At 38.2% G+C, this 13,901-nt stretch overlaps 1 long non-coding RNA gene across 1 annotated transcript; it reads right to left on the reverse strand.

The window, feature by feature from the left end:
- Window positions 1-11,108: 11,108 nt before the first annotated feature.
- On the reverse strand, window positions 11,109-11,909 carry LOC139194207 (uncharacterized). Its single transcript, XR_011578968.1, has 2 exons — window positions 11,663-11,909; window positions 11,109-11,559 (listed from the first exon to the last, which is right to left on the reverse strand). It is a non-coding gene; the product is annotated as an uncharacterized lncRNA (long non-coding RNA).
- Between the last annotated feature and the right edge of the window lie 1,992 nt (window positions 11,910-13,901).

Below are 13,901 nucleotides of genomic sequence, written 5' to 3' on the forward strand. Positions count from 1 at the left end.
TAGGACTTCTATGGCATTAAGGAGTAGCCGAGCAGCCTTAATCGCACCGGTAGATTCCACTTGTAAATATAAAGTTATCTTCCCTTGCACTAATATCCACAAGCCCAGACTTCCATATAGTTTCTGCTTTCCTGATCACTTTATCATTTTAGGTGTATACTTCGGGATCAACTACCACAACCTTGTTGGTTTTAGGATCAATGTCAAAGACTTTGGTAGGACTTGTGGAAGAAGGCTCTGCTATGAAGGCAAAGATTACAAAGGTATCTTCTGAAATTAAGAGGTTGAAGGAGCAACTGTCTGTCCTTAAGGCTGAACAAGCGACCTTAACCAACCAACCTCACCAGAAGATTGAAAATGCTAAGAAAGTAAATGTTGAAGTTGAAGATGTTGAAGCATAGTTAGCTGACAGTAACATTGCTTTGGATGACTCAGGTAGAATCTTCACTATCATGCGGCCATACCATTCTATAATACCTACCCTAGCCAAGGATGTAAAACTATTGAGTTGATTCTTATGTAACTTCAACATTCAATGAAATGAAAAATGACTTTTTTAATCCACTTTAGCTTGCATTTCCTCCTTGAAACTCAACTATGATGAGCATTTAAGCTGACTTTTGGATCTCTTACAATGTCTAAACTTCTTCAATGTAACAATCCCTAACACCCCACATGTTGGAAAGGTCCATGTCTTTGGCATTCTTCACACCCTTAGCCATATCTTCTAAGCAACCATCTCATCTTAGTTCCAGCTTGATGTGCCCCATAGATTTCTTCATGTACTTCGGCCATTACCTTCATTGATTCTTCCTGGCCTAAGCATTTCAGCAGAAGTCCATCTGGAGTCTTTCTTAACATAGCTTTATTCCACAAAACATACTTAGTTGTTTGTCGTCTATTTTTCTTACTTGTGGGGAAGGATGGATCTTTCAAATATTAAACAATAGGTGTCTTCCAATCCTCTATCTCCATTTCTTCAATCATCACATCTAGGTTGAATTCCCTTTCAGAGATAGAAGGGAGATTTCTTTTCTGAACTTCTATATCCCTTTCAAACTTCCTTTCTTAGATATGTGCTCCACAAGCCAATTATGCCATCTCATTAGCAATTGCGTTTGACTCTCTGGGGATATGGCTGATTGATATTTTAGTGCCATAATAGCTCAATAGTTGTGTAGATGCCAAATAGTAACCTGTCATGGTGATGTGTATGCACTTGTATTCTCCATTTAATTGATTGATCACCAATTCTGAATCACCAAACACCTTAACTTCAGTTGCTCCCAACTCCATTAATATTTCCAGACCAATTATCAATGCCTCATACTTTGCCTGATTGTTGGTAGTCTCTTGATAATCCAGGAGGAATGAATAACAACGGTAAGTACCTTTGGGATCAATGATGACAATCCCAGCTCTAGCAGCATTTTAAGGGCAAGAACCATCAAAATACAGTCTCCAATGAGTGATCCAGAGGCTAGTTATTCTTTTTATCTCTTGTTGGATCCATTCTTCTTTGCCCCAGAAGGCTTTGCTTGGAGGGATCCACACACTGTCCACTTCCAAAATTTCTGGGATGTTGATAATCTCCTTTTGAGACTTTTGGTGTTCAGCTAAGAAGTCTGCAATTACTTGTCCATTGATCGCTCTTTGAGCCACATATTGAAAGCTGAACTCTGATAGTGCCAGAATCCACTTTTCAATTATCCCAGTTAGCATTAGTTTTAACAGCATGTACTTGATCCCATCAGTCTTGGCAATAATGTGGATATGGCAAGGCAACATATAATGCCTTAGCTTGCTAGGAGTGAAGTATAGAGCCAAACACAACATTTCTACTGGAGTATATCTTGTTTCCACCTCAGTAAAGATTTTATTGAGGTAGTAAATTGCTTGTTCCTTCCCACCTTCATTGTTTTAGGCCAACAAGCTTCCCATTGACTTTTTAGAGGAAGAAATATAAAGTTTTAAAGGCTTCCCTCTCTGAGGTGGCATAAGCACTAGTGGGGAGGCTAAGTAAGCCTTTATTCTATCAAAAGCTTCTTAGTGTGGTGGGCCCCACTCAAATTCTTCCTTGTCATTCAATCTTAACAAAGGAGTTAGCGGCTGAACCTTGCTTGCCAAGTTAGCAATGAATATCCTTAAGAAGTTGATATTCCCCAGTAGCCTTTATAGTTGAACTTTATTGTTGGGATAAGGTGATTCCATTATTGTCCGAGCTTTATGTTTGTCGACTTTCACCCCTCTTTGATGAACAAGGAATCCTAAAAAGTTGTCCGACCTTACCCCCAAAAGCACATATCTTAGGGTTCATTTTCAGCTTATGGATCCTCATTCTTGTTAAGGCTTGTCTGAGGTCTACCAAGTGTTGTTCTTCAATTTTAGACTTCACTACGATGTCATCAATGTATATTTCCATGTTGTGGCCAATCAAGTCATGAAAAATGGCATTCGTCGCTTTTTGATAGGTTGCTCCGGCATTTTTTAGCCCGAATGACATTACCAAGTATTCATATGCTCAAACATGACCTAGGCACCTAAAAGTTGTTTTGTGTATATCTTCTTTAGCCATTTTTATCTGATTATAACCAGCATTCCCATCTATGAATGATAGGACTTTGTGTTTAGCAACTGCATTTATGGATAAGTCAGCCATGAGCATGGGATATTCATTTTTAAGTGTAGCTCCATTAATGTTTCTATAGTCAACACAACATCGAACTGCATTAGTTATAGCCTTTAATACAAGTACAATGTTGCCCAACCATTCAACATATTTGGCAAGCCTAGTAAATCCGGCAGGCTTAGTAAATCCAGCCTTTACTAGCCTTTTAATATCTTCTTTGACTTTTTCTTCGATTTCTTTTGACATCCTCCTCGGTGTTTGCTTCACGGGTTTATATCCCTCCTTAATAGGCATTTTGTGTTCTACTAAGATTGAATCTAAACCTGGCATCTCAGTGTGATGCCAAGTAAAACAGTCTTTAAACTCATGCAGAAGACTAACTATCTTTGCCCAAACTTCAACTTCCAACAGGTCACTGATCTGTATAGGCCTTGGATCTTCCTTAGTCCCTAAATCAATGGTTTCTAAGAGGTTTTGTACCTCTAGTGGTGGCTTGTAAGGCTTTGTACACAAAAATTCGACTAACTCTAGCCTCTCGGGCAAGTTTTTTGGCCCATCTAGGTCATATATACATTCAGCTATTTGGATAACTCCTTCCAACTCTTTTCCAAAAAACTCTTTTTCACTTTTCTTTTGGTTGCTTGAAGTTTCTTCCTCTTGTTCTTCTGCCAAGTTATCTTTTTCATGCTTCATCTATCTTCCATACATCAACAATTTTTTGATAAAGGATCTAACTACAATTACTTGGTCATTTCTTCTTTGTTCCGACATCACTGGTGTTGGGGAGTTAGGACAATATGGGGCCTATCCCATTCTTCCTTGGTGAGGAATAATCTTTGTTCCAAAAACTTTTGGGCTGTCACCTTAGTCGAGCGGCCGTTCTTATCAGCTCCTAAACACTGGAGAATCCCAATACTATGATTATAAAAGCTGGCTTCTGCCACATTGACAGTGGAGAGGAATGGCTGTGACTCAGCCTCCACCATCTCCCAAAATCCCGGTCTCACGGCTCCTTCTTCATAGTAAACTGCTACTTATTGGTGTAGGGTGGAAGGCATAGAGAGACTCTGATGAATCCAATCTCGGCCTAGTAAAGCTCCATAGATGGAATTACTATCCACAACGGAGAAAGCTAGCATGATTTGCTTGGAGCCCAAGCTAACCTCGAGGGACAGTATCCCATGAGTTCTAGTGATGGCTCCAGAGAAACTGGAAATTGTTAAATTGTGGAGATGAGATCCTTCTCACTCATCCATTAATCAATACCCTTTTGAAGGGCACTCCCTCTAGATGAGTAGTTACATAAATAAGCTTGAGATGGTTGGCTAGGGTTAAACTCAAGTGATTGAAGACCATTATGTTTGAGTACACTCTCTCGAGCTCTTTTTTTGTGAGCTTGGGCAAACCTATTTTGCCCAACTCCTATTTTCCTGCTTCTTTAACACTAACATGTGTCATCATAGGTTCTGTTGCCAAGTAATCACCCTCCATTGTGGCAGGTTGATCATGTTTGGGACAAAACACGGTAGATAGAACAAATGTCATGTTTACATGGAAGTTGCTAGGTTCAGGTAAGTCCTCATTCTTGCCTCCAATATGGTCCATGAATTCATCTAACTAGGTATGTGCTTCTTTTAGCAACATCAGCTCGAGCAACCTTTATTCCCGAGTTATGCCAAAGTTCTATGTCTGCATTAGGTTCTCACAAAGAGTATCAATCAGCAACGGTGGGGGCATTCTTCTCTCAAGCAAGATAGTTCCAAAACATATTGGCTTCGGGCTCCATCTTGGTGTTGGTGTCATTATCACGTCCTCTTGAGCTCTCCTTAGGATTCTGTACTTCTTAGGGTGAGGGCTTTGTGGCACATGGTCTCCTTCCCCCTCAGTCTTGCTATTTTCCTTTTCCACCTCCTTTTTACTTCTCCAATGAAGTTGATTTCTTCCCCCCATGAGGTACTTTTTTTAACTTCACACTTTCGGAGGTTTCCGAGGCAATAGGGACTTTTAATGAGGTCATGTAGGCTTTATGCTGCCTCTGAACTCTCTTGATCATATAGGCTCCCATTTCTTTGACAAGCCTCTCATCTTTTCTTACTACGTACCATTTATGCCCAAGTCGGGCAGAATCTTTCTTGGTGAATGAGGATATAATCCTCTTTGTTATTCCCTTCATTCTAACATCATTGTAACTTGGTTGGGGAGGCCTTATATCCACCCATTTTGGTATTTTGGCTTCTCTGTCCTCCACCTCTTCAGAGACTTCATAATTTCTGAATACCTCTGATAAGCCTTTTGGTTGAGAATCTCCTCCCAACCTTTGGAAAACCTTTGTGGATGTCTCTTTCTCAACTACTTGCATGATACTTCTAAGGGCTTCTTGGTCATTTTTCTCCTTTCTTCTGATCAATTCTTGATCAATAATGGCTTCTAATGTTGGTACTTCTAACTCACATTCGCCCTGGCAGTTACTACACAACACAAGTCCCTTAACTATAGCTGTTTTGGGTTTCTCGGGCAACTTGATAGTTCCTTCTGTTGGTTTGTCAACTTGCCTCCTTTCTGCTTTCCCTTCCCAAGTAGCTTCCCCTTTCCCTTTTTCTGCCCAAGTCAAGTTGATCATGTTTATTGGGGCTTCTAGGAAGGGATATGTGTCAATCATCATATTGGCTTGTGGTTTTTCCAACAGCAACTTTCCCTTCACTATAAGATCTTGTATCCAATCCTTGAACTGGACACATTTGGTTATAGAGTGATTGAAGGTATAGTGCAGCTTGCAATATTTCTTTCCTCTTAGCTCTTATAGCGTAGGCATCTTTTTGGTGTTGTTGGGCATAATCACTCTTGCCCACACCAACTCTTCATAGATCTCCGAGGCCTTGGTTAAATCAAAAGAATAACTCTAGTATTTAAGGGATTTCATAGGGACAAATCCACCATCATTCATCACCACTTTCTGATCCTTGACTGGTTGGACTAACCCCTTCACTATTAAAGGTTTGAAGGGGGTAGTCATCTCTGCCGCACACATGTCCATCCCCTCTTTTCCATGGCCATCATTTTGTTCTAGCTCAGCTCCTTTAAATTTCACTTGTTGAATTGCAGCTTTATTTTTGTAAAAAGTATGAGCCTTAGATGAGTGTTTCACTTGTTGTTCCTCAAGCAATAGCTTTTCGTACTTTGTGGCTGCAATTACCAACTATTGTAACTCATTGAACAGTACATCATAAAACTTTTTCCTCAAAGGTAGCCTTAAAGCCTTTTGAGCAATGGATATGAGTTAGGCATGATTGATAGGGAATTGGCACCTCATTCTTGTTCTTCTAAACCTCATCATGAAGTCTTCTGTAGACTCATGTTTGTATTGCTTCACCTTCATTAAATCATTGTTAGACATCTCAAGCTCCATCCTATAGAACTACTTATGGAAAGTCATCTCCATTTGCCCCCAATTAGCAATAGGATTAGGGGGTAACAAAGAATACCATTGAGATGCTAGGCCAACCAATGAGTTCCCAAATAGTCTTAACTTATAATTAGGATTGTCTTCGAATGCCATGCAATGGTTGGAAAACTTGAAGATGTGATCTTTAAAGGATACACTGCCATCTTGTCCATTAAAAGTGGGAAACGTGGGCATCTTGAAGTTAAGTGGAAAAGGATTCTGCTCATTAATATACTCTGGGTATAGCTTTTGGTAGGTGGTCCTGAACAGCGAGCGAGCTTGGGTTTGAGCATTCTGGGCCACCATCCTTCTTAACTTAGCTAACTCATATCTGAGTTGCTGGTTAGCTGTATTGTTGTATGGGGTATGTAGGGCTCCCCATTTCGGGCTGCAATAATTGCCCGACAAGGTTTCCTTCTTTGGATCGAGTTGTCTCCACTTGACATCCCCTCACTTACTGGCCAATGGTTGAAGCCTATAAGGAGGAGGCTTGTCTGCCTTAGTAGGATCGCCTTTTCCACTGGATTCTCCAATTAACTAGGGCATCCCATACTTCTTTCTTTCTTGCCCGCTTTACCCCCTACTATCTAGTGAAAATAATAGGGTGTTGAGCAACTCCACTTCTAGGATCTCCTCCAACACTGGCTGACTAGCTCCATATCCTTCCTTGTTTTTTCCTTTATCGATATTTTCCTCAAGCAAAGGAAATAGGGGGATAACTGGTTCTTTCTCATAACTAGCCTCTCTCATCATTTCACTGGCATAACCATTTTTTTGGAGTAAAGTACTCCAAATCTAATCTTCTTTGCAAATTCGATGTTAAAGACCAGAGTCTGCTTTTTTTCCTCAGGTTTCCAGAGTGATCTTCTCCATAATTTTCAGCACTTATACCATGGTGGCTTGTAAATCTTCATTGGTCACCTTTCCTCCTGACTTCTCAGATGAAGTTGGGCTCTCTAGAATAGTTGGTCCTTGCAAGGAAGGAAAATCCTCTAATGAATCCCACCGGGCGTGCAAAAACTATGTTCAAGCATAGATTTCTCTGGAGAATAATCCTCGGACCTCAGCACAGCTCCCCAAGGGATTGGCACCTTGGATGTGTAGTCAAGCTCTTACTTGTTGATGTGCTATAAGAAGAGGACAAAGTTAGTTCTGAAATGTGCCTTTGTAGGGCCTTAGGTGTAGGCCTTTAGGCTCGCAATCAAAACTAACTAAATGCTAGGCGTGCCACTGCTATCTCAGTATAACAGATGTAGAACAAGAGTGTTTTTAGTCGATTACTTGTGCCTCAAGTTACTCGGACTTCTTGTTATCAAAAGATTGTCGTGGATGGGTTAAGTCCACATTAATTTCTTTTTCTTGCCTTGTAAACAATGACTTTTAGTTCATAGTCTTGTATGTTCAAATGAAAGGAGTCCAGGCCCCTTTAAGCCTTTTGCTTGGTTTTTGATTTATTTTAATGATAACATATCCATTAAACTAACCAGATCCAGATGCAAATGGAACTTTTAAAATACGAAAACTGACGGAAATAACTTGAATACATACTGGACAATGCCTTAAGTAATATATCTACAAATTTAGAAAACAAATAAAGAGAGTCTGGCAAGATTTCACCTTGTATGTCAAGGTTGAACCTCTTGCAATCACTTCTCTTTGAATTAACAGGGGTTTATATGCTAAAAATGGATGGATGGTAAACAAGTTTACACAAGGGAAGAGATAACAGAGCTTTAAACTGGACAAGAGATAGCTTGTTGCTAAAAATGACTAAATCTGGGTTGATTTCAACTTTTGAATGCAAATATGGCTTGAGAGCAGAGTTTGTATGCTTGTTTGTTTGATTGGTTGAGTGTCTATGTCTCTGGGGCCTATTCTGTCTTTTATAGGCCAATTAGCCTGACTGCTATGACTTTGCTCTTACCCGAAAGCATCTGAAAGGCAGTGAGTCATCAGCTTTTTACTTGGAATGCCACTAGAAAGTGTTCTTTGTCTGGTAGTAGGTTAGTCTTCATCACTTGTCACTTCAATGGTAAGCATATGGCTTGTATCTAGGCTGAGAAGGCTTCACTTTGCCTTTGGGCTTGGTGCTGGGTTTCGGGCAAGTCCCCTTTTAGTTGGCATCCTTAAGCTTTCCTTCATCTAGGTCCAATGTTCAAATATTAACCCAAACAGTATGCTTTGGCATGTGTTTGCTATTCTTTAATTTCTGTTTATGTGCTTTCCAGTGAGCACGATGTCCTTTTTACATGCATAGTGTTGTTTAAAAGTTTATATTGAAAGAAAAAAAATCACACATTTACATTTTTGAGCCATGATCTATAATGCTTGTTAAACTTCAATGTAGTAATCGTTTCTTTCTAGGAAAACTTATGAACAAGTTCGGTGCTTATGGTATTATTATCTCAATTATGATAGGTGATGGTGACGTATATCATCTATTAAAGTTGGATGTTTTAGGCCCATATAATGGTGCAGGCTAAGAGGAAAGCCACGAAAAGCCCAAGGAGATTAGGAAGGCCTAGGCCCAAGGGCCTTGAAGAGGATACCCTCGAGCGCTATAACCTACCACTTATTAGCTTAGCCCAACTAGCTTATGTAAAGAGCTTTATGATTCCAAAGACATGTGAGCAATCAGAAATCTTTATGGCATAAGTCTTTAAGAACATAGCTACCTACATGCCAATCAGGCTACATGGCAACTCCCTGTTAGTGGTAAAGACCTAAGATGGGATGTAAATGTGGTCAAAAAGACGCTTGGATGGACAGGGTTGGATAACTAAGGCCAAGTGCTGCTCGGCTCGCACCACTCTAACATTACCCACCATTTCGACTAAACACGTGTCACTCCACCACCAAATGTTTGGTTGGTAGGTGGAAATGTGTAAGTATGCTAGTCTACATAGTTGCATATTAAATACCAAGTTGGGAGAACCCAAGGTTGGGGGGTTCATTGATGGCTCATATAAAGAGGTGGGAACCTCCTGTATTGAGGTTAGACGACTAAAAATAGAGAGTTTATGTATTAGCCGAACACTACTATTAGTCTTGAAATCAATATAATCCGAGCACATAGTGGATATAGCCCAATTTTGAGGGAGACCCACTTAAATCTTTGAGTCCATTTCATTTTAGTTGAACCTGGCATTCGTGTCGTTTTCATAAAATACCTTATATCTTAACGGATCGTGTCGTGTAACATCCTTTAAAGTAAATTGGTAATATGACCCGACCCAAAATCGACTTGTTAATATTATCAGGTAATATGACCCAGCACGTTACCCGTTAAAGAAATATATTTTAAATCAATAAATAATGAAAATGAAAAACATAATTTGACCTAAGAAAAATGGAAAGCATAATACTAAATTAGTATATGCATACCTCATTATCACATAAATATTACTTCAAAACATAAAAAACAAAACAAAAACATTTCTATTTTAAGTATTATATACTCCAAAATAAGAGTCTAATGAAAAAAACATCATTACTACAAAATACCAAATGTTCAAGGATACACAAAATGAAGGAAGTTGCGTATCAAGGTTGAGGAACCTTGCATGTTTTTTAAAACCCTTCAGTTTTCACCAATCACCAAGGGAAATAGCATTGAAATTTTGGCTTGAGATATTGTCTTCAAGAGTTATATTAACGATATCTTCATTAGGCTTTAATGCGTTTTCTATTTTTTTTAAATTTCACTCTTTGCCTACCTATGGTATACTATAAAAATAAATAAATTAATTAAACAACTTTTTTTTAAATTTATATAAATAGATAATAATACATATTTAATATACAATATATACATTATATTATACATATACTAAAACTCAACACAAAATCACTGTTCATTAACAGTAAACGGGTGAAAAAGCCCTCCAATTCCTTTATTATCTGCCCTTTTTTCTTTTTTTTAACAGTAAAAAGATGACTTTGCTCTTCTTCTCCACCTGTCAATCAATTTTCAGCTTCTGTCATTTTCAATGGCATAAATGCCCTCCGTTTTTATTTTGTGCAATTTGTGTGTGAAAATTCTTGAATTTGTTGGTTTTCTAGGTTGGATTTCTCTTCAATTTTGATTTCCCGTTTAGAAAAATGATCATTTTGTTTGCTTTTTCCTTTTTTCTTTGATGGAGTTTTCAATTGCCATGTTTTAATTTAATTTAATTTATCTGAGATTTGTTTCCTATAAAAATTGAACGATTTCTTGTATTTTCTGGATAATTCTTTTATCCCCTTTCTTCTGCGTTTAATTTGCTTAGGAAAAATTGTTTTGGAACCGAAAGTTTATGTCTCTTAATGTGATTAAATTATGTTCACAAGGATTTTGGTCTCTAGATTTTTCATAGTGTAGTTCTTATGGTGATAATTTCTGCAGTTGTTTTTGTTTTTCTACTTCTCCCAATTGTCTTTGTTTTTGTACTTCTCCCAATTGTATGAAAATTCAATGAATTGTGAAATTTATGGTGAGTATATTCAATGAATTGGCCAAACGGATTGATAATTAACAATAGTAATAGTTGATCTATCTTCGGAAAATTGTTGATGGCCAAAGAGAGGTCACAATGTGCCATTTTGTATGAACTATATGTGAATAGTGATAGATTGTAAGGTGATTAAGATTTGTGCAGATAATTACTATAAATACAAATGGATAGTGCACACAAATTACTAAAACTTAAAGCAAAAATAACATACCCAGATACCAATTCACTTCAATCCCTAAACACCTCGATCCATTCCAGCTTTTTCCCATCCTTGGTATGCATTATTCCTCCCTCTCTCTCTCTTAATTTTTTTTTTTGTTTAATTATTTCTGGGATGTTGGAACCTGAATTCCAAAATTATTGTGATGTTGGAACCCTAATTGCATGTAAACTGAAAGTCTTATATATTTGGATGATTTTATATGCATGATTGGGACAAAGCTGGAAAGACATATTAACATAGATAATGTTACCCCTGTCCTCAAGCTAAAAGCTTGGTCTCTTCAAAGTAGGACCAAAAAGCTCAAACAAATAGAGAGCAAAATTCAAAATGTGTATACTTTATTTCTTCAAAGGAAGAATTCGGCTACAAATCCTTATTACAAAGTGAAAAAGAAACCAAAAAAAAAAAACAAAAACGGCTTCTGCAGTATTCAACCAGGTGCTATTCCAAGTCATAGCTCTGTTGCAGATCCGATCACCAAAAAGCTCAAACGAAGTCGGTGGATTGTCACAAACATGGTGCGAGGGATTAAGAATCCTCGACGTGCACACCTTCTTCTTTGTATTCGGATGACCAAAATCAATCACCTCCCAAGATACTTTAGAAGACCACGACTTGATATGCATGAAGTTGTCTTTTGCAGGAAGAACAAGCACCTTAGGGCCAGTCAACGATGCACAAAGTTTCAACGTTATTCCCCTATCTTGCGAGTTGCCTTCCTTCGCAAGAATAGTGATGGTATTGCTCTTAAAGCACTTGAAAAGTACCATGGCTGCAACGAAAAAAAAAAGACAACATAAGCACAAGGTGGGACGGCATGAAAAAAAAAAGAGAAAAAGATTGCTTCACTAAAGCAAAAGACATGCAAGACAAACCTTGTAAGTGTTGGAAGATGACAATAACAAAGTCACAACGACGAAAAGAAATCAGCTACAAAAGCTTGAGCAAGCACAACAAAGAAGGCAGCTACAAGACGGTCCTTCAAAGCACGTTACAGTAGCAAACAAAAACCAAAAGCTTGAGCAAGCACGGCAAAGAGGGCAGCGATTACGTAAGCAGTTTCTTGCACTGCACGACAACTTCACCACTGAGGGAAAATTGTGACCAAAAGGCACTACACAACGCAACCCTGATGTGAAAAATAAGTTAACACACAAAATTAAACCCTCTTTTTATCAAATGTAGTAAAGTATGTAAGTAGGGATCGTTCTAGGCCGGGGATTAGGAGGGATTGCTAAACACTTGAAAACTGACTTAAAAACATAAAAACAAAATTTAAAACACTAAACTAGACTCAAAGAATGCAAAACTATACTTTAAAATACTTAAACAAACATAAAACTCAAAACAACAACCTAATGACTCAAAACTGCCTAAAAACCACTTTCTGGGCAGTTTTGAGAACCTAACAAGAACTTGGACGAAGTTGGATGAAAACTTGAATCAAAACACTTAGAAACACAAATCAAAACACTTTCTAACTAATCTAAGACTTCAAAATAAAGGGGGATTTGTTTTGGACGAAAATTGAAAACAAAACAGAAACTTTAAAACAAAACAGATTGTAAAACGTTTTTGGATGAAAAGGATGGATAAAAGGCTAGTTAGGAGGTTCTTCTCCACACATGACACACTTGCAAACAAAATGATTTTCAGTTGTTCTTTCAATAAATTATGAAACTCAACACCCCAAGTTAATTAGATACGGTTAAATTAACCTTCAAGTTCTCCTTAAGTTAATGAATTGGATGGAAAAGCGCATACAACAATTCAAAGCATTCCTCAAAGGTTCCTTACGTGATGAGCACAATAAAGATACAATCAAGAATCATGAAGCACAATGAGAACTATAAGTGTTGACGAGGCATTCGTTACTATGATGAGCATGAAACTAGTGCCAAGAATTCATTCAACGCGATCGTTTTCAAGCGACCTTCACTACTTGTGATTATAAGATTGTAACTATTAGGTGAAACTCCCTCATAATCTAGCATCATATTCATGCATGAAAACTAAGCGTGCACTCTCAATCAACATACACAAATAAGTTATCAATCAAGTAGATGAACGAATTGAATCCGCAACTTATGAAATAACAACTGAATGTAATCAAATCATATTGCAAGCATGTACATGGTTTCGAATCACCCCCCAACTAAGGGGGTTTAGTTCCTCATTCTTGCAATACAAAGATACATAAATTTAGACATTAAAATCAAAGGAAAGAAAACACCTAAAATGCTCCAACTTGGAAAGCAAGTGCATCAATGGATCTCCCTTCCTCCTTGTTGCGGCATGAAGCTTGTGGACAGATTTTTGGGTGGATTTATGGTGTAGAATGGATGGGGAATGATATGGAGGGGTTTAGGGTGAGTGTGAAAGAGTGTTTGATGGTTGGAAGGTGGTGGAAAACTAGGCAAAGAGGGTGGAAGAAGGTGGAGTGGCTGTTATGTTTTCTAGGCACTAGAATGGTGTTTTTGGGGTGTTTTGCTTCCTAGGGTGTGTATGGACGAATTTCTGTGATAAAATGATGAATATGGGGGATTGTCCTTTGGCCAAGGGGTGTAAACATGTATTTATAGGCCCCAAAAACCTTAGAAAATCAGGTTAGGTTAAGGATGAAATGCATGGTAATTTGTGTGTGTGGTGTGCAATGGTCCAAGGGTGAAAATGAAGTGATGATGCAAAGTGTGAAGGGTAAAATGGAGTGGTCTTGAAGCTAAGGAGCATGAATGATTGTGTACATTGCATAGAGATGGAAAGGGAGGTGAAAATGTGTTAATAAATGGGTCAAAGGTGCAGCAACATGTGGTACACAAGGCATGGGATTCCAAATGTGAATGATGGAGCATCAATTGGTGCATGTAATGGATGTAAATGTTGTCTAAAATCTAATGAGTGAAGGGAACAAGAGGTATCAAGCAATTGAGTGTAATAATTAAATGAATTGAAGCATGAAATTAGAAATTATGTAGGGGACGAGTGATCAAGCATGGCATGGAATCCAAAGGGAATTCTATGTGGTTTGCATGGCAAGGAATGCAAGTTGGGGTGACAGATTTTTGGGCTGTTTTCTTCATCTTTTGGACCATAATTCTTCATATTCTTGGCCTC

Source organism: Malus domestica, chromosome 03 (genome assembly GCF_042453785.1).
Source record: "Malus domestica chromosome 03, GDT2T_hap1".
Taxonomy (NCBI): domain Eukaryota; kingdom Viridiplantae; phylum Streptophyta; class Magnoliopsida; order Rosales; family Rosaceae; genus Malus; species Malus domestica.